The sequence below is a fragment of the Nycticebus coucang genome, chromosome 17 (genome assembly GCF_027406575.1).
Source record: "Nycticebus coucang isolate mNycCou1 chromosome 17, mNycCou1.pri, whole genome shotgun sequence".
Taxonomy (NCBI): domain Eukaryota; kingdom Metazoa; phylum Chordata; class Mammalia; order Primates; family Lorisidae; genus Nycticebus; species Nycticebus coucang.
In genome coordinates, this window is record NC_069796.1 from 55,167,624 (window position 1) to 55,189,576 (window position 21,953).

The following is a 21,953-nucleotide window of genomic DNA, read 5'->3' on the forward strand; positions in this document are numbered from 1 at the left end:
CAGACTATGTAATCTCAATGGTCTATTCTAGATCTTCTATTTTATAAACCTCCAATGGAAATCAGCAGATTCCAAAACCCTATTAGATGCTCTGTGAAAAGACTGTTCAATGAACTCCCCAAATGCCACAGACTAGGTGTTTTAAACAACAGAAATTTATTTTTTCAATTCTGAAAGCTGGAAGTCCACGATCAAGGTACCTTTGGGACTGATTTCTGGGGAAGCTTCTCTTCCTGGCTTGTAGATGGCAACCTCTCACTGTGTCCTCACAGGACCTTTTCTCTGCACATCCCAGTCTCTTCCTCTTCTTATAAGAACACTAATCCTATTGGATTAGGGTACCACCCTGATGACCTTTAATCTTAACTACTTCCTTAAAGGCCTTCTCTTCAAATGTAGTTACCTTGGGGGTTTAGGGCTTCAACATATGACATTGGGGCTGGGAGAGACACAATTCAGTCCATAACAAAGATTCCTCTGGATTGTTATAGAGAGGGAGGGAGAAAGATGAGTTTGGGATTTTAAGAAGCAAAAATGTCAGAGGAGAAAGCAACAGAAAATGTTCTGCAAGGCTGAGTAGATGAAAGACCACAGTCTCTGTGTGCCTCCTGTCCCTTACAGGGGCCTGAGAAGAGTTGGGACATCAAGAGGGATGGCTGTGGCACTTCTAGAGGTGCTATGCTCTGGTTTAAGTATGACTCCGTGGGCCCGCTTGGCAAAGGTGCACAGCTCCCTGCCTTCAAGGTCACACAGACTTGGACAGGAGTGACTTGTGTGGATACAAAGTCCAAGCATTCCACAAAGTACACAAGACCTCAGAACATTTCCCCACATTCTAAGACAAGGAAGAGCCCCAGGGATGATGGAAATCGATTTCCCCACTGCCCAGAGCAATGAAATCTTACATCAGATTAAATTTGTTTTAGAGAAGTAAAATAAATAGAATACACACTAGGCATGTTGAAATGTCACAGCTGAAAGAGATGGGGTGGGGGTAGATAAAGCCACCAAGAGCCAGTCCAAGTCTTAATGACAAATTTGGCACATTCCACTCAACGGCAGGCCAGGCCCAAGTCGTTGGATGGGACATGTATTGATAAGCAGTATAGTTGGCCCTGAGCCCTGCAGGACAAGCCGGCCCTGAGAATTCACCCTGGCTTTGCCACTCTCGTTACACTGGCAGGGTGGTATAGTGGAATTCCTTGTGGTAAAATATTACCACAAAATTGATGGCTAAAAACAACAGAAATTTTCTTGATGTTTTGGAAACTAGAAGTCCAAAATCAAGATATCAGCAGGGCTGCGCCCCTTCCAGAGGCCCCAGGGAGAACCTGCTCCCTGCTCCTTCCAGCCTTTGGGGGCTACTGGTCAAGTTCCTTGGTATAAGGCTGCATCTCTCCAATCTCAGCCTCCATTTGCACATCACCGTCACCCTCTCCTCTCCTGCATGCCTGCATCAAAACTACCTCTGCCTTTCTCTTATAAGGATACAAAGATAAGCTTCTCTTCTGGTCCTTAACTTAATCATTAACTTTTGCAAAATGAGGTGACATTCATAGGTCCCAGGGATTTGATGTGGGATATCTTAGATCTTGGGAGGGAGATGGTATTTTCACTCTCCCACAGGAAGGTCAAGCCACGGGAAGCTAACCCTTCCACTAACAGACAAGCCCACAAGCACAGCTCCTGGCATCCGGTAGGCCCTTGATACTTGTTAAATGAAGACTTTGTTGGATAAAGGCCAATATGACATATGACAATGGCCCATGGTCTGGGCATACCCTCAACAGGACTTAACCCTGTGGACCCAAAGCTTTTGTATTCTTTTTGACTAAACTCACACTCAAACACAAAAGGGAAGGGTATTCACAGGAAGGTGTCCATAGAGTACTCCTAAGGGAGGAGGGTAAAAGGAAATGCCATTACTTTCAGAGTCATTTCCCAAGAGAAAGAGCATTTTCATATCAAAAGGAAGGAAGGTCATTCCCTTAAAATAAAGCACAGTGCTTAAAATTAAATAAATTTAGCTTCATTAAAAACTTACTTCACAGTCTTTTGTTTCCTTCTTCTCAGTTTGCCTCAAAGGAAAATTTCACCACAGACCCACACCAGTTTGCAAATGGGCATTTGGAAGCAAATACAGGGAGAAAATGTTGGAAGGGAAAAAGCCACATCGTTCCAGGAATGAGGGAAAGAGCATCTGTTATTGAGAGAGCCTCCCCCTCCCCAAAATTCCCCAAACTGGCCTTCAGAACTCCAAGGAATCATCCTGCAACCCTTTCCCTGCCTAAAACCGCACTGCAATCTCCTGCCATGACCTACTAAGAGTCAATGTAACAGAGGCTCTTGGGAGATGCCACCATGGCTTTAGACTTGCCGATAGCAAACAATCTGGACCCCTCCCTCCTGCCTCTGCCCTTCCTGACTTCTTCTTTCTCCCTGGTGAACTCAACTACTGCCCCTCACGTATGCTTCCCCTTCCATGGCACTGACCCAAGGTCCCAGAGGCCTTTGCCACTGCACTGCCTGCCACTCCTCACCTGCCAGCTTCATCAGGCAGGTGAGGAGGCACATGTGCTCTGTGCCTATGTGGACACCCTACAAGACCCTCTCCCCTCTCCAGGCGCTGCCCCGGGAGGTCTGATGGGCCCCTGTCTCTGGGCCCAGGTAAAGTGAGCCCCACATTTGCTCCCCTATTGCTGGGGAAGTCAGCCAAGGAAAGTACATTCTTGCCTTTGTGGACATATGGACTCCTCATGGTGCAAAATAACCATGGGGACATCACTGCTGGGCTCCATGACCCTTTCAGGACACCTTGCAGAATGAAAGCCACTTGTAGGCAAAAAGCCAAGCCTGACAAAGCCCCTCTCTTGTCCACAAGAAGAACTTAGGGGCCTGAATTTGCAGACTGACTTGGTATTTACACATCACTCTAGAGGACAAAAAGGACTAAACATCTCAAACTGAAGCCTGATCCCTTGACCCAATAAGAGTCAAATCTAGAAATTCTAAGAAAGTATCAGAGATCTATCCACACTTCAGATATAAGACTATTCAATACACTTACATAAAACAGTTAAGCATTGGGAAAATGGGAAATATTGACACATTAGAATCCCTTGCAGATAATAAATGTCCTATAAAACAATTCTTAATAATCTTAATAAATACAGTCACTGTCCAGGGCTCACTGGAAAATAATAAGTTGAGATGCTACTTGGTGTTTGCCTTCACTACACAGGAGAATCAGGGAGAGTGGGAGCTGGTGTAAGTTGTTCTCACTACATGTTTTCTCCTATACAGCCAAGACTGTGCTCTCTATCCCCAGGGGAAATACATGTTGACAGGGCAACCACCCATCTGGATTTCCTTTTTCAAATTCTAAAATCATGGGGGCAAATTGGCAGAGGAAAGGGGGAAGCTATTGATGGAGAGAGCCAGAAGTGAGAGAAGAGAGGGATGGAGAAAGATTTACAGAAACTATTCCCTTGCTTTCCTCCTCTCTTCCCACCCTACCCCAATCTTTGCCACAGGCAGGTGATGGTCCTCAGAGGAATGGTGGCAGAGTGTCCCAGGGCACACGGCCCCAAGTTCCAGCCTCCTCTCTCCTTCTTGGCAAAGATCCTCTTGCCAAGCCCTGAACAGACTCTGCAGCGTGGCTGACTTCAAGGGACCTTGCACATTTGGCAATGACCCCACTTTATGGGACACACTTAGGACACAAGACAAGGCTTTGACTGTTTCCAGGCCAATTCTAAGGTGATTCAAAGGGTGGACAATGAGACATGGTATGTATAGAGTCAGAAAATACTTTTTATAAGGAATTAACCTGCCTTTTCTTACATGCCCAGGTTTGTGGAATAAAATTCATACCAATGATAGAAGCTAAATGAAAAACACAGATGTGGTCTGTATCCTCTCAATTTCGCATTTTAAAAATGGATGTGTACATACGGGTGTGTATTTATACACACAGACACACACATGCTGGCCAAAATGTATGGAGTATCTACGAGGTACTGAGCAGAATCCACCACCGACACAAGCCTCTGGACAGCCCTTGTCCCCCATCATGGGGAAACATGATGTCATCATCCTCACTTTGCAGATCATAAAACTGGAGCATAAAGAAACCAGGCTGTTCAAGTAAGGTCATGAAGGTAGCAAGCGGTTCTGACCCTAAGTCTTCTGACTCCAGGGCACCCTTCACCTTCCTTAGCCCCACTGAAGATGTCACACAATGTGAGTGCCCTTCTGCAGATTGAACACCTGAAACTATATAAAATGTCCACAGTACCACGTTGGTGGTGAAATCATAGGTAGTATTAATTTTTCTTTATGTTCTTGTCTATATATTCTGCAATAAACATGCATTTTTCATAATTAAAGAAAAATCAATTTTATTTAAAACAGAACAGAAAGGCCTTTGTGGTCCCTGAGAACCCAAGATGCTCCCAGCCCCAAGGGAAGGACGCCCCTGCAGCACACCACAGCCAGCTCAGGCCCTGCTCCCATGCTGGATCCTCCCCTTTGGGTCAGCCAGCTCCATGGCCAGCTGCCTTCTTGAGGCCCAAGAGAGGAAGCCACAGAGACACAGAGTTTAACTAAATAGCCATCTTTCTCCCTTCAGAGAGCAAAAAGGGAACCCAAAGGTAGCTCCTCATGGGTGTTCTGTCTTTGTCTCCCCCTGACTACACTACACCCTGAATCTGCTCACTTATGGTGTGGGCAGCTCCTGGGGGCTGTCAGGCTGCAGAAGGGTGGGCTGATTAGGAGCTTCCCTCCCAGACCCCAAGCACAGGGGCAACCATCCCCTAATATCAGTTACCAGCCAAGGAGATGGACCCTATGCTTAGAGCTCCCTGCAGAAGGAAAGACAGAAATTTCCCTTAGGGCCAGAAACAGGTGTGGGAAGTTCCTAGCGATTTCTACCCACCCCTGAGGCTCCAGCTCAGCCTCAAGGCAAAAATTAAAAAAAAAAAAAAAACATGAGAAGTCTAGCTGCCACATCTCATTTATCCTGAACTGTCCCCTCTGGTGCACTGCTCAGAGGCCTATTCTCTGTCCTGGGTGGCATATCTTTCTAAATTGCCCTGAAAGTTGCATTTTCCTCTTCCCCATGTGTACTCTGTCTTGAGCATTCCATTCCAGGAGTTCCAAGAGCCCAGGAAGCCCTTCCTGCCTCTGGGCCTTTGCACTTGCTCTACCTCTGCCTGGATCACTTTTCACAGGACAACTGGGCCTTGAGGTTTCAGGTTGGAGTCATCTCCTCTAAAGCCTCCTGCCACCTATCTGAACACAGCACCTGCAGGCCATGGATCACAAACTCAGAAGAATGAAACTGGCCCAGTTGGTGGACATTGCCATTGACATTGGCTTGTGGGCTGGATGATGAAACAGTGATGGGGAGTAATGGAGACAGTGCCCCATCCAAAGAGGGAAGCCACCAAATAGCCCTGGAGGGTAGGGGGGAGGGTGCTGACCTGCAGGAATATAAACTGTGTGGCTAAACCTTCAGTTTTCCAAGAGAAGCCAGAACCCTGATTTCCATGCAAACCCTGTAGATTGTAGCTACTCCCAACACTTCAAAGATTACCGCCCTCAGGTCCCCTGGCTGAGCTCCTCCCCCTCAGTCTGACTTCCCCCAGCAGCTCTCACACCTACAGCCAGGTCTTCCCTCCTCTCACAACTGCCCTCAGCCCCTGCTCCTCCTCCCCCAGGCTGTGCTCGGTGCCCTGGCTCCAGACTCCCTGATCCTGCCGCTCAAAGGGCAAAAGTGGAGGCTCCACCTCTGCCCTCACAGAGGAAAGAGCCTGAGAGCCCAGCAGGGTTTGCAAAGGCTGCCAACCCCCTGCGAGGACCCGGCAGCCTCCGTTGCCAAATCTCCAGGGAACACAGACAAATGCCACCCCCTCCTCCCGAGTTGGTGAGCTATTTCCCACCACATCCTGTCCTCCCACCTGCAATCTGCAAACCAGCATGTGCGCCTCCATTTCACTAATTGCAAGCTGAGTGATGGGGCTGAAACAGCATTCTGGTTCCTGAGTACCAGCAATCAGAAGGCAGGATAGAGCCTTGGGAAGGCACTGCCTGGGCCCAAATGGGAGCTGACACCTCCTCTGTACCCTGAGCTCAGGGGCCCTTCTCCCCATAATCTAGAACTCATCTTAACATTTTTCCCAGCTCTGGAGCTCAGCTCCTAAATTCTCAAGAAGGGACTTCCAGCTAGAATAAGGCTGTCAATCCCCCAGCCTTACTAGGCCTTTTCTCCGACAATCCCCAGAGAGACCGCTGAGATTCCAGCTGTGGAGGAGGAAGGGAGAACAGGTGAACTTCTTCAGTAGTCCGTCCAGTGAGGTAACACTCCTGCCTGGATGCCTGCTGCCATGCTGAAATCAGTGTGCAAAAGCAGGGTCTGTTCATGATTCTGTTGGGAAAAAAATGAATGTGAACATATAATTGCAGCTGCTAGGGTAAAAAAGTCATGTCATGTGACAAGGTGGTGAAGAAGGATAGCTACAAGTATGGCCTTGAGGGTCAGACAGACCTCAGCTAAATACGGGTGACCCTGCTCATTCCTGGAGTGGCTATTTTCAGCAAGTCACCTATTCTCACTAAGCCTCAGTTTCCTCATCTATAAATGAGAACCTGCACTTATAATCAATGTACAGATTAAACACAGAAGACCACTTAGTGTATTATTCTACTTACATGAAATGTCCCCAAATGGCAATATCACGGGGACAGAAAGTAAAATAGAAGCCACCTGGGGCTGAGAGAGGAGGGATTAACTGTAAACCAGAATTAACTGTAAATGGACCTGGGGGATTTTACTGGGGTGATGGAAACATTCTAAAACTGGACTTGGCTGATGGTTGCACAACTTTTTAAATTGCTATAAAATCTTTGATTGGAAATGGTTTGTGATTTCATATGGGTGGATTTTATAGCATGTAAGTTATATCTCAGTAAAGTTTTATAAACTTATGTAAAACTGCTAATTACACAGTAGGCCCTCAACAAACAGAGATGGCTATTACCATTACCATTGTTAATGGAATTATTTATAGGCCTGTGAAGTGGTATTTCCAGTAAATTAAAATTGTTCGCTTATCTGTATTTTTTACACTTGTACAAGAAATATGCATTTCTTTCATAATAAAAATAGAAAGAGAAAAATTCAATTCCACTGAAATATCATTGAGGAAAAAGATCTTATTATCACGGGGGTGATTTTAATTTTCTTCCTTTGGCTTATTTTCTATTTTGCAGCAATAAATGTGTAATACTTATATAAAAGTGTTTTTTTTTTTTTTGGTAAGTAGCTTAATTTATATTCAACCTTGTCTAGACTCCCGTGCAGTAAATGCAGCAGGGTAAGAGCTTGCCCCTAGGGTGCTTCCGTCTGGGGTGGAAGCAGGACACATAAAGAACCGAACTGGGAAGTTGAAGAATGAGCACAAAGTCTGGGCTGAGAAACCAAATGCAGGCCCCCAGGAGGATCAGGGGATGCCAAGGAGGAGGAAGCCGCTAGCTGAGGGCCAGAGAAACGCTCCTGCAGCAACAAGCCCAGAGCAGGGCCTGGTAAGACAGTCACAGAGGAAGAATGTGCCTGCACTCCATGAATAGCGATGGAGCACCCCCTCTGCGCCAGGTGAGGCAGGGATGCCTGCGACAGGACTGATGATGAGGTCTCTGCTCCATGATGCCTCTCTCCCAGGCAAAGAGACTTCTCTGGACACTGCCGCCAGCAGCCTGGCTCTGTGCATTCCACCCCCATTTATTATGCCCAGGGAGGGTGGGAAGGTGAGGATGCTCCCCGGACCGCCTGCTGCTCAGACCTCCACCCACAGCTGGACGAGAGCAAGAGTCAGAGAAGGCCCAGACTTTCCACAAGGCCTGATCTCTCGTCCCAGCGCTGCCACAGATTCTCCGGAGTCAGCTTTTTCCTTTTCCAGATGTCCATTCCCCTGCCATATAAATGAGAGTGTAATGGTCGTGCTCCACAGGGGGGCAGCCAGCACCTCAGGTCCAAGCCCGGCTCTGCCACCTAAGCAGCTCCTTCACCTCAGGCAGCTTAGCCTCTGTGAGCTCCAGTTTCCTCCTCTGAACAAATGGGTAGAATGATAGCACCTAACTCAGACTGAACAAGCTAATGCGTAGAAAGCTCATAAAGGGATGCCCAGCACACGCTTGACAAATGTAAACTACAGCTGCAGCACCCGCCAAGGCTATAACTTGGTGAGGGGCGGGGAGGAGCTTTAGAAGATTGGGAATTGCTAGGGGGTCCCAACCTAAAAGACCGTGAGGTAACACAGAAACAGCTCGGCAAATGCAAATCTATTAGATGAGGAGGGCTAGAACGTGAGAGGGAGAGGGACCGTAAAACCGGTGAGGAAAACAAAAGATACTGCTGCAATTAGCTTCGCCTGCTCCCAACCACATACTCAGTCCAGTGCTGCCACCTGCTGGCAGTAGCGGAGTTTGCAGGAAAAGAGACCTTCCCCAATTCGGATCAAACCTTTAACGCGATGAAAGAAGACAGGTGGGAGCTTTAGAGGTGCAGGTGGAAGAGCACAGGGATGTTCTCATTGGGGAAGTTTGGGTAGAAGGAATTTAGGCTCTTGAACTACGAGACCCAAGTCCAAATTCCAGCTTTTCTACTTACCAGCCATGAGACTTTGTATAAGCCATTACCTCCTTCAGGCCTGTTTTCTCATCTACGGACTGGGAATAACAGTGTCTCATTCTAGGGTGATAAAGCATGTAAAGTACCAGACACAGGTGAGGACTCTGTAAAGGTTACTTTTCCCCCTGGACCTCTGCTCCTACCTCACCCAGCCCTGGGATTTCAAAGGTGGAGTACCTTAGTGGGGGTGTGAGGGTTATATACTCATCGCCAAGTGCTTGCCAAAAATACAGATATCGGGCCTCCCTGACATTGCCCTGAACCAGCTCTCTGGGATGATAGCCTGGGAGTCTGTGTTAAGGAAAACTCCTCTTGTGCCCCTCCAAGTTTGAGAGCTGCTGGGATCTGCAAGAGCAGCATGCTAGGAGTTCCAGGCTAGAAGCGCATTCCTCTGGCCTCTCAGTCTCCATCTTTCTACCTATTAACTGTGGCTAAGAGTCCTGTCTGGTGTGCCTCTTGGTGGGTGGGGGGGCGCTTTGGAACTGTGATGCCAGTATTGATCAGAGATGCAGGAGTGGTCAGAACAGCAGGGCACTTGCCCCTCCTGGGCTCTGTCCTAGAGGATGAGAGGCTAGGTAGAGACAAAGGCACCGGAGCCAGGGGGAGGTGGAGGCAGGTAAGGGGGAGAAGAGGTACAGTTCCTCAAGGCACTTGGCCCTAAGTGTGCAGGGGCAACTGAGCAGGAGCTGGTCACCTGTTAGCCTAGTGACCTGTTCCAAAAAGAAGGGCCAGGAGGTGAAGAGAGAAGTTCAGCTCTGAGACTCACAGGAGCCACCACAGAAGACTGTAGGGAAAGTGAGGAGGAATACTGGCTGTGCCTACAGCAGCAGCCCCTCCCTCTCCCAGGGCCCTCCCAAACCACCTTCCCTTCCCCTTCTAGGTACCTGCATCCTGGCTAGACTCACAGCCTCCCTGAATTATAGAGACACATTGGGGTCTCTATGTTTTGTGAACAGTAGAATTAAGCATCAAGGCTCAGAGAGGAGAAGGAAGTGCCTTGGCCAACATCTTAGTGAAACCTCAGCTCAAACCTCCCTAAATCTTCATGACATTACAGAGTCAGCAAAATAAAAATTATTATTTCCACTGCACACAGGAGAAATACAAATCAGAGATGGTGTGTTATTTATCCAAGAACACACAGCAGAGTTGGAACCTCAGATTAGGCTATCTTATTACTACTATGCATACAGGCTTACTCCTGCTGCAGGTGAAAGATTGGGCCAGATGACTTCTTGGGTCCCTTCCATCTCTATTTTTTATAATTTCAGGACTCCAACCTGTTTTCAGATACATCTTTCTCTGGTTCCATCAATGAACCAACATCTCAAACCCACACAGCCTGCTCTGGATTACCAGAGGAAAGGAGGTGGGGAGTATTACAGGGAGGCAGGTTTCAGAGAAACATGAAAAAGAATGTGAAACAAGGAAATGAAAAATCCTTGAGAACCTGTGGTCAAGGGGCCACTTTAAGACTTCCCACTTATTTTCTTCTGTTCCAAACCCCCACCAAATCTCATCCCCATTCTTGCATATTTATGAACATTCTCTAGTCCTTCAAAGCTCAGCTCAACTCTTATCTGCTCCAGGAAGCCCTCTTAAAGTCCCCCAGTGAGAGATAATACCGACTTCATACAAGTAGAGAAATGGAATCAGAAACATTTCATGATCATCTCTGCCAGGCACTGTGCTAGGAAACAAACATACCTGTATTATATGCACCATTCATGTACATACATATCAACCCTTGAACAACACGGTATTAGGGGCACCAACATCCCGAGTAGATGAAAAATCCAAGTATAACTTTCGAATCCCCCAAAACTTAACTGCTGACCAGAGTCTTACCAATAATGTAAACAATCAGTATTTTTGTTTAATACTTGTTTAAACAAATTTGTTTAAACAATACTTTTGTTTAAAAAATACTTTAATACTTGTTTAAACAATATTGTTTAAACAATAATGTAAATAATCTGTTATGTGTATTATATACTGAATTCCTATAATAAAGTAAGTTCGAGAAAAGAAAACATTAGTAAAAAATCATAAAGAAAATATATTTACTACTCATTATGTGTAAGTAGACCATCATAATGGTCTTTATTCTCATTGTCGTCACATTGAGTAGACTGAGGGGAAAGGAGAGAAGGAGCTGGTCTTGCTGTTAGGGGTGGCAGAGGCAGAAAATCTAAGTAGGTCCATGCACTTCAAGCACATGTTGTTCAAGGGTCACCTGTACATTCTATACATATGTGCGCACTGTGTAATTTTATCTTCAAAACCTCCCTAACAAAGAAGAAATAGGAAACCAAGTCTCAGAGAGTAATGTGATGTACCTCAGGTTATCTGGAAGGCTATGGTGTCAAAAAAAAGGCTCAGGAGAAAAATAAAACCCAGTGTAAGGAGGTGGGGAGTGTTACAGGGAGGCAGGTTTCAGAGAAACATGAAAAAGAATGTGAAACAAGAATATGAAAAATCCTTGAGAACTTGTGGTCAAGGGGCCAGAGGCCAGAACACTGTAAGAGGGGTTGTTTCCCTCCTGTGATGGCAGCTTCTTAACTAACGCAGGACTTTCACCAGCCTGGTGTCATTTAAAACAATAATCTTCTTAGAGAAGAAATCAAAGGCATCATCAGCCCTACCCAAACTCACACAATCCATAAATAGGACACAGCCATGAAGTAAACTGGAATCCAGAATCTGTGCTCTTTCTTATACACAATTATATTATTCACAGTGTTGCTTAGAAATATTTGCATAGAAGGCTCCTTCCACACCTGGCCCAGCCCTGTGCCTGATGTATCACCCTTCTGGACATCAGCACACCCTGTCAACCTCATGCAACTCTGACATCCCAGGACTCTTTTGCTTCTGTGAAAACCAGCTTGTGGATCTTCAAGTCTTTTTGATCTTCAAGAGCTCTGTGTGCAAACAAAGTGATTTCTAGAGTAGTGCATCCTTCAGTAGGTTCATGGATGTGCCAAAACAAGGCTCTGGATAAGCAGAAAGAGGGGGAAGAAAAGGGCTCAGGGATGGGGATGAACGTCCCTTCACACAGCGAAGGTCTGTGTGTCCCCTGGCAGGTGTTGAGAATACAGTGAGAACAAGACAAACACAGCCCCCGCCCTCCTGGAACCTCAGACACAAATGCTTCTCCCTCACATGTTTGTGGAGGGTTAGCCATAGAAGCAAAGAGCACAGGAGGGCACCCCCTCCCCTGGATCCTCATGGTCAAAGAAGCAGGCGTATCTGCGCTCTAAGAGGCTCAGAGGCTGCCCGCAGTGTGGGCTCCAGCACTCCCCACTGCTGCAGGGGGCCAAGGATGCCAAGGGAACCAGGGCACTTGTCAGAAACACCAGCTGCTATTTCTGGTCTTCAGAATTCTCCCACTCCTCACATCAAACTCCACCCATCATCTTTTGTCACCTTTCCAGGACCAGCTCTGATGGACCTTCCCTGGGAGTCTTTCCAGAACCCTGCACCCTGCACACCCTGGAAGTGAGCTCTCCCTCAGCTGCAGTTGCATCCTCCTCCTTTGTCCCGCCCCTTCCCAGATCCACCCAAACAGATCCCGTCTGGGAGCAGGTCCTGCTTCCCTCTGGGCTCCCTCCAGGGTCTAGCACCTCGCAGGTGCTAAGAACACTTTCTAAAAGGATGAGTGAGTCAGTGAGTCAGTGAGTCAGTGAGTGAGGACAAGGAACAAGGACAGAAAGGCTGGCTCCCCCTGGCCTTGACCTGTAAAGGTACAGGGTATCCTGGCAGGAGAATGTGGATGGTGCAGGTCAGTCAGACTCATCTACCTGTGAAGTTACTCAGCAGGCAAGGCCACCAAATGCCCCCTGAGGATGGGTGGGGTGTGGGTCCCCGGGAAGCACTGAGAGCACTGTGTCCTTATGAGCGCTGACATACTCCAGTGGGTGCAGCAGTGGTCTCTCACCAGAGGCTCCATGCAAGGGGAACTACCTTCGAGAGGGGTGTATAAGAATGAGCTGTGGTCAAATTTGATGAATACAGCACCTTCGCCTCCTCCACACAGCGCCACAGTGCTACAGCACAAAGATGATAGCTTAACTTAGTGTTCCCCACACCTAAGTGACAGCTTTTTTGTCTTTTAGTTAAACCTATTTAATAGGCCAAGGAATTAGTGCTCCAGTGGTCATCCTTAGAAAATGGGAGGGAGTTGTTCCCAAGTGAAGAGAAATGGGAAATATTAGCAGCCTTATGCACACGTGGGGAAATATATTTGATATGGCATTCTCTATCACAGCAAAGAATTAGAAACAACGTACATGACCCTTAAGAGGGGATTGTGTAAATGATGGTTTGCACGTCACATGGAATATGGTAGGAGATTTGTAAAATGAGGTCAGTCTCTATGATTTAACATGAAGCGATGCCTATGTGTAGAGGGTAATCCTACCAGAGACAGACAGATTGATTCTACCGGTGCATATAAAAAGCTCTATAAAAAGATTAAAAAAACATGTTGATTGAGGTTACATCTAGGCATAAGGTTATTAGAACCATCTACTTTTGCTATATAAATATTTGGATTGTGATATTTTTGCCATTATACATGTATTATTATTTTATAATAGGAGAATCAAAGAATAAAGTTAACTTTTTCAAAGAAAATGGGAGGGAGCTGGTTATTCAGACAGCTAGCTCTCAAGGAGGTAATCTGTGACGGTCCCTGAGGCCTTCCCTTCATTCTTCCTCATCTCTTCATATGCCAAAGAATAATCTATATCTTCTAGGAATTACATCTTTAAGATAAAAGGACAAATTCTGATGGTGGACTTTTAGGCACTGGCTAGTGAAGTGGGAAGGAAAGGAACCATGAAGGCTTTGTCCTCTGTCATTTACTAAAGCTTTGACCTTCAACAAGTTCCTTAACTTTCTTTTTTAGGTTCCTTAACTTTTATTTATTTTTTTTTTTAGGTTCCTTAACTTTTAAAAAGGGGAGGTCAACATGTAAAGAATAAAATTTTGTAATGAATATTTTGTATATAAAGGTACATTTAGCTACAATTTCTCATTTCTCTATGTATGGCAATGTTAGGGGTAACTTTGGGGACACCTTGTATATTACAGCATAATGATAATAAAAATTAAGTACACAATAAGCATAACAGGTTTTAATCAACCCAAAACCATCTCCTACTCCCAGACTGTGGAAAATTGTCTTCCATGAAACTGGTCCCTGGTGCCAAAAATGTTGGGGATCAAGGTACCAAAGGACAGAAGAGACGATGAAAAGGGCAGGGTTTTGGGGCGGGCAGGGTCACTGAGAGTGCACAGGTGAACTGGGCCAGGCACACACAGTCCTGGGAGGCCAGATCATCAGCCTGCAGAGGCCTGCAGGTGCCAAGGAGTATAGCCCAGGTATAGTCACCTAGTAGCAAGCAGGGAGTGTGCCCCAAGATTGCTGACTATGAGAGACCAAACCGACCACTGGGACTTTGGCGGCTTTGCTGATGTCTTATGGAGTAATAGAGCCATCTCCCCTCCTGGAGGTAACAAGAAGTGACAGATGGTCTGTTGAGCAGAATGGAGCATTTGCCTCCCCAGCTTGCAACATTTGCTTCCCCAGTGCATCTGTGAGGGCCTCTCCCCAAACCCCTCCAGGACCGAATTGATTGGGAAGGTAAGGGCAGGAAGGTCAGCTAGACCTTGGGAAAAACTGGAAGAACACCCAGTAGGGCAGGGCTCTGCCTCTGTCTCCGACTTTTTCTCTCTCTTTATCTCTGTCTCTCAGGGTCGATCTGGAGTCTCTCCCTCTGTGTCCTCGTGTGTGTCTCTGGCTCTCCCCCTTTGTGTGTGAATGTGTTTTCTCTATTTCTTTCTCCATCTTATGTCTCTTTCTGACCCTTATTCCAAGCTGTGTGTGTTCCTGTCTCTCTCTCCTCTCTGGGTCTGTATGCACGGTGTCTGTGTTTCTGTAGTTGTCTCCCTGGGCCTGTGTGTTTCTCTCTGCCTCCGTGTTTCTGTGTGTGCTTGTCTCCTCTGTCTATGTATCTTCCTTTCTCTAATCTAAATGTGTGTGAGTGTTTGTTCTCCTCTCTCCCTCTCTCGTCTCCCTTTCCTTCTGTCTCTCTCTCCCTCTCTCGTCTCATTGTACGGTCTCCCCTGTCTGCTCTGTACTCTCTGCAGGTATCTGTCGGCCTGTTTCTCAGCATACGTGGTCCAAAATTTGTCTCCTCAACCCTGAGTCCACTTGACCTCTTAGCTCCAGGGCTCAGTGATAACTCTTTTAAAAGAAAAGCTGACTGACCCAACTCAGTGAGAGTCAGGTGACTCCTGGTCCAACAGTTTCAGCCAGTGTCATGTGACACTGAGACAACATCCAAAGTCCATTCCTTCACCTGAGAAGGGGTCTGGGATGGACATTCACTCAGAACTACCTGGTGGAAAGAGCCTTAATTAGCAGTCAGGTGATTTGATCTCAAATTGTCATTGGGTGCCCTGGGGTAAGAGACTTTGCTCTGGTTCTCAAATACCCCAGCAATAAAAGAAGGAGTTGGGCCAGGAGTGCAACTAAAAACACTCACATCTTGGCTTGGCGCCTGTAGCTCAGCGGGCAGGGTGCCAGCCACATACACCAGAGCTGGCGGGTTCGAATCGAGCCCAGGCCTGCCGAACAACAGTGACAACTACAACCAAAAAAAAAAGCCAGGTGTTGTGGCAGACGCCTGTACTTCCAACTACTTGGGAGGCTGAGGCAAGAGAATCTCTTAAGCCCAGGAGTTGGAGGTTGATATGAGCTGTGACGCCACAGCACTCTATCCACGATGACAGCTTGAGATTCTGTCTCAAAAAAAAAAAAAAAAGAAAAGAAAAGAAAAAAGAACACTCACTTCTAGCCCTCAAATTCTATGATGTCCTAGTACAAAACATGGACAAAGACTGGGGAAAATAGAGAAGAACATTAAAACTAACAAAGAGCAGAATGCTGAAAAAAAAGAAACTCATACATCCTGTGACAGACAACTGTAGAGCTGTCTCCAGGGTAGGGGCTGTCATTCCTGAGATGGCCCAAGATGGATTGACGGTTCCTGAAGCTCAATGTGCCCTGTCCGTGGAGGGCATGCAGATTTGCTGTTTTGCATGCAGATTCCCAGGCCTGTCCCAGATGGTCTTATTCAGCAAGTAAGTCCTGATGACTCTAAAGCAAGTGGTCTCAGACCCACCCTCAAGAACTGCTGTGTGGGACTGTCCAAAGGGCTAGAACTTCCTTACTAGGAACTGAGCTTCCAGTGTAAAACAGTGATCTTCTCACCTTTGGGGGATATAGGAAAGGCAGGGCTATTCTCACCCTCTATTTTTTCAACACTCTGAAGTTCAAACAGAATCAAAATTGTATTGGAAGCCCAAGATTCAAGTAGAAAATATTTTCAATCTCTGGGCCTCACTCTACAAACTAGAGGCCACAGATCTTGTCTCCAGACAAGGGAGGGAGGACACTAGGGCAAGCTGATCCTCCTTTGCCTCTCTCATTACCACGCCTGAGCTTTTAAAGGCCGGATTCCTGGTCAATAGGAGTGGCTCCAAGATACTTTCCATGCTGAAAGACAGAGTCCTGCCCCTCACTGGAGACATCCTAATTTTTTCAGCCCTCCTTGCACCTCCCTCTCCTGAGATTCCATAGCATTGGACTAATTTAGTCTCAATTAGCTTGTGGGGTCCTATTCAGCTGGGAAAGAACCCAGACAAGTCTAGGAACTTAATACTTTTGTAGAGAACTCAAGAATTCACAAAGTACCTTCATACCAACAATCCATTTAATATTCTTAGCAATATCATGGAGCTGATTGCCTGTATATCAGACAAGGAACAGAGCCTCAGAGAGAAAAGAGGCACAGCTGGAGGAGAATGCAGTTCTTCACCTTCCTCTTCCTTCCACACTCCCATTCCTCCAGGAAAGCTCTGGTCAGAGAGATACAGGAACCACCCCACCTGGGCAAGACTGGAGTTGAGACCAAGGGTGGGGAGGTTGCTGTGGCAGCAAATAGATGAAGCAGTGTGCTTATTATGCAGGTGGTTCTGTCTCAGGAGCAAGGATGAGAGGTGATCTCTGGGGTGGAAGTCTTGGAGAGGGAGGATGAAGCAAGGCAGAAGTGAGGACAGCATGGCTTTGGGTGACGGGACACTTGGAACCTACGTGTGTGACCTGGAGCAATTCCTTTCTTCTCCACAGGCCTCAGTTTCCCCATAAGTCCATTTACATAGTTAAATTCCCTAATCTCCAAGTCCCTTCCTCATCTGGAATTGGAACTTCATCACTGGCTGCCTCCCTGCATCAGAGGGACAGATGGTAAACATCAATGCAACTTAGAGACCACAGCGATTGCCTGGGCTTTCAGGACAACTCTGGTTCTCCTCCATCCCTCCTCCACCTCCAAACATTGGCCAGAAATTTCCTAGACACCTGCCTCCAAATTCTCTGATGATCGCCCTGGAAAGCAACACTGCAAAAAGCTGCAGAGATCCAGACTGTCCAGAAGGCGGAGCCAAATGCCCTGGAATCCTGAGCAGTTATATTTCTAGTTTTTATTTCCAGTGTTATAGGTGCAGAAACTAAAAGCCCAAAGGCAATAAGAGATGTGCTCCAGGTCTCCCATCTGCTCAGGGCAAGGCTGGGAAACCAGACCCCATCTCCCATCCCTGGGGCCAGCCGGTATCTTTCTACCCTACACTCCATTCTGTGTATGCCAGAGGATTCTGACCTAGTTAGAGCTCGTTTATATTGGGTTGATGAGGCAGAGGGAAGGGAGTCAGAGGAGTCAAGTTAGCCAGTCAGAACACTTGGGTTCCTATAACTAGCTTCAGACACGCCAAATCTGAAATACCACCACCATCATCACCATGATCTCCCCCTGCAGCTGTAAGATGAAGGCTGAGAATCACCTGCCTGTAGTGGAGGCCCCTGAGCCCGACACACCAGATGTTTAGCAGAACCTGGGGGGAACATGGGCAGTCAACACAGCCAAACAGCCATGTTTGAGGCTCTCCTCTTCCCTCTCCTACCCACAACTGTGTGACTTTGTCTTACATTCTCTAAACCTGTAATTCAGAATGATGATACTACAGGGTCCTGAGTATCAGACCCTATGGTTGTTTTGACGCTTGCATTAAATAATTGGTAGTAAAGCTCTGAGTATCACACAGGAAGTGCTCAATAAATATTAGGTTGGGACGTGTTGTCCAACAAAGACGAACACAAAAGGCTTGACTGGTGTATGCGAATGGTTTTACTGTGTAAACCATTTCTCCCTCATTCCCTCTCTCCTAATGCCCTTTCTCCAATCCCTCCAGGGCTCAGGTAACCCTGTCCACTGGGGCTTGTAGAGAACTGAAGTCTTTCTTCTGTTCTTTTTTAGTGATAACTTCCTGGTTCTGTGTGACAAGAAGAAAAGTCAGGCCTTGCCACAAAGATGACACAGAAGGGAACTGGCAGAGGTTGTGTGACCAGGGCAAGTAGGAAGAGGTTGTGAGTCCCAGGCCCTGGCCTCCCACTCTGCATCTTCACACTCTGAATATCTCCAGAATTCAGTTTCCAGCCCTCAATGTCTCTGACACTCTCCTGAAGAATTCTCAGGACCCAGCTTCAGCTCCCAGCCAGAGAACTTTTCATCTCCCTGCAGGCCACGTTAAGTCCTACCTTCCCACAACTTCATTCCAGTGTCTGTTTTGTTTCTTTAGAGAGCTCCAAAGCTTCCTTCTGGGGACAGAGACTTCAGGCTCCAGGTCAGAGACTCAGCTGATTCGGGCAGTGGAAGGAGCACCATGCTGGGAGTCCAGGGACCCTAGTTTGAGACCTGGCCCTGCTCTGATGCCCTGTGTGACACTGAGCTCTCCTTCCAGCCACCCAGGGTGACACCAGGCTTTCAGCCAGAACTCATCCTTTGACCCTCCCCATTCAGTTCACTTCCATCATTGGATTTAGCAGTACTGGGGCCCAACCCAGCTGTACTCTAATGCCTGACATGACCTCTGACAAGTTCTTTCACCCTCCAGGACTGAGTTTCTCGATATGTTCCCAGTGCACTTAGTCCAAGACCGCAGTCTGGTGCCACTTATCACATTCACTGCTGTTGCCGCTGCTGTTGCCGCTGCTGCTGCTGCTATTGTTCCTCTCTCTGCCTTTGTCCTCCTGCCAGGAGGACACCATATCCACACGCGACAGGGTTAGGATCAGAAGCTTTGGGCTAGGCCAGGTCCTCCCACAGCATCTGGAGCCCTGAGTGCCTTCAGGGAACCTCTTCATCTCCGACCTCCAGCTGGGTGTGGACTGCGCACAAGGCACCAGGTGAGAAGACCCGTCCTCCTGGGAGGGCTGTGCTGAGGCTCACCAGCTGGGAAGAAATGCAGTCTGGGACAGTGAGGAAAGCACGCAATGGGAACAGAGACTTGGGTCATGATTCTGACACAAGTTTCTAGATATCTGTGGAATTACCCTAATTCTTTCTGAAATATAATCAGCTACCACCAGATTCTTTCCAGAGAACATGGTCAAGGAAGGAGGGGAGAGGGTCCAGGTATTAGGGAGCACAAAGGAAGAGGGAGGAGAAAGGCATGACTAGAAAAAAGCTGTGGGGGGCAGGAAGCAATCTGAATTTTCCAACATTACGACATCTCGAAGAGCTGCCCAAAGCAGAAGGCAGCTACATAGATTAATCCGCTTCTACACTAGCTTCAAAGAAAGATTTCTTTGGAATGTGCATTTCCAAGAGGAAAGAAGAATATTATTTGGGAATTTCACTGCTTAGACAGAGGACTCACACAAAAACCCTTTGCTGGAGCTGGGACTGTTTCCCCAACCAGCCAAATGAGGCTGGAGCAGCATCAAGAGTAGCTCTGCAGCTCTGGGAACAGGAACAGCATCATCTAAGTCATCACTGCCTTAGGAGGTCCACAATCCCTTTTCTGAGGGCTCTCAGACCTACTTGATAATTTCTATAGGTGGGTTTTCATCCACCTATAGATTGGTGGATCTATGATTGGTCCATTCACAAAGCACTGAAAGTCACTTCACAGTTAGCCAAAACATCATTTTACATCATTCCTGGGTCCTCTGATCTCTGGGCAAAGCAACCTTCTCTGCTTCCTAGGATGTCTGCACACCACAGAAGCACAACTTGAACAACAGAGTCACTCCAGAGAGAGAGAGAGAGGGCATGTCAGCTGGCTGCTGTGACCTTAGTGAGCCACACATCCTGGCGGCTCTGACCCAGCAGGGGTCCAGACCTCACCACGCATTCCACCGGCTGCAGCTCCTCACAGGGCTCTCTCATCAGCTTCCCCTTCTGTTTCTGATTCTCCATCTCGCCATTACTTTGCCAAACGCTAGAGGGGATGGTGGAAAGAACACAGGCTCAGAGACTAGCTCAACAATGTGACCTGAAGTGGTCAGGGTCTGCCTCCTCCATGTCTACCTCCCTGCTTCCCTCTTCTCCCTCTTGCATACGTAGAGATTTTCCAGGTTTTCCACTTTCTCAAAGCACTTTCATATTCTGTTATTCCATATGGACCTTAGTCCATTTTCCAAGGTATGTAGGGAAGGACCCATTGTATAGAATGGGTCATTGTACAAGAAACTGAGGGCCAGAGAAGGAAAGGGATATCTCTAAAATCATGTAAGAAAATTGGTGCCATGGTAGGACTGGGACCTCTGATTCCTTCCCCCCAGTCCAGGGTTCTTCTCCAACCCAAGTAGAGCATAACTATTGATGTGGAAATGTCCCAGCTCCTTCATCAACACTAAGTGGTGGTACCATAGTTAGGAAAGACCTGGAGCCCTTGCTAACCATTCCTTTGGAGCTCTTGTGGGCTGTGGGGATGCATGTGGGGATACCTAGTGTCTGTAATGACAAAGGGACTGTCTACATATGATGCAAGTGCAGATGACGTGCATGGCTAGTGCATTCGAATATCAACAACTCACAGATATAAGTTCTCCAGGGACCAATTCTTCTCATAGCTGACGTGGCCACTTACCCCTTTATGGTTGGCCTGTGGCTCCATGCAGACTGACAGACAATTTTTCCTGTAAATCCTTCTCCAGATTTATCCAGCTTTCTCCCGACTCTGGGGAGAGTTTCCCGCTGAGCTGGCCCTTTCACCCACCATACCCCAAGTCACAGCCCCCTGAAAGACATTGCCAGGATACAGAGGGAGAAAAACCCACACAAGCAAGAGCCCAGGAACTTGTACTGCAGGACAGAATCTATCTCAGCTGAGATTTCTTACCTCTGTGCACATCAGCCTGAGAACAAATAGACAAATAACAGAAGTTGACATCTTCCTGGGACCTTACAGTGTACAGAGCTTGTTTATGGAAATTATGCACATCAGTGCTATGAGGTGAACATTGTTAGCCCATTTGACAGATGAAAAATGGAGGTTCAAGGAGGTCAGAGGAATTTCCTGAGAACCCACAGGAAGTCAGGACTCACAACTCTTCTTCAGATATCTCCTGACAAAAGACAGAGATGGGCCAGGCAGAGACCCAGGGTGGGATGCAGAATAAGGACCCTTTATACTCATCTGGCAGGGGAAATACAATGATCTTGAAAAGGATTTTCCCAGAGCAAGGCTTATCCATTACACTTTGGATGTGCTGACCCCTGCTATTCCCCCAAATGTGTGAAACTTGATCACATAATTTGTGGTAGTGGGGCACTGGGCTCATGCTCTACCCTGAAAGAGAAAAGAAAAGAAGGACCCTTTGCCACTGCATATACCCTCCTGCTCTCCTATATTATGTCTCCCTCATCAAGGTCTTGACCTCAAAAATCCCACAGTCCTGATTCACTCCCCTCCACGAAAAGGACTTCTCCTTCCCGTTTTTGAGTCAGAGCCCCCCATGGGGAGGGTCCCTCCAGCTCAAGAGCACAGGCTCCTGGACCCACACTCTTAAAGCCTTGTTTCACAGCAACCATCTAGGGTCTACACCTCCAGTCCTCACAAACCAATCCCAGCCCTGAACTCCAGCAAGTGCAGCCCTGCTGAATGACCAAGTGTGCTCTTTCTCAGCCTAGTGTCGTGATTCTGAGCTGGCTGTGTGTTGAGAAAACACATCTCCTCTTCCCACTGGGGTGGATGCTTCCTTCCAAACCCAAGCTGAAGAGTAGTGTTCAAACCAAAACACAGACTTTCTGAGGAGGAAGGAAGGAGTAATTGGGCAAGTCAAGGGGGCTGTGAAAACTGATTCCTGTGATCCCCAGAGGGCAGGGGCTGAGCAGATACCTGCCTAGATGCT

The 21,953-nt window shown here is 47.3% G+C and overlaps 1 non-coding gene across 1 annotated transcript; it reads left to right on the forward strand.

Annotated features, from left to right (window-relative positions):
* The first annotated feature begins 21,230 nt into the window (after positions 1–21,230).
* Positions 21,231–21,394, forward strand: LOC128569455 (U1 spliceosomal RNA). Its single transcript, XR_008375396.1, has one exon. It is a non-coding gene; the product is annotated as a U1 spliceosomal RNA (small nuclear RNA).
* Positions 21,395–21,953: the final 559 nt, after the last annotated feature.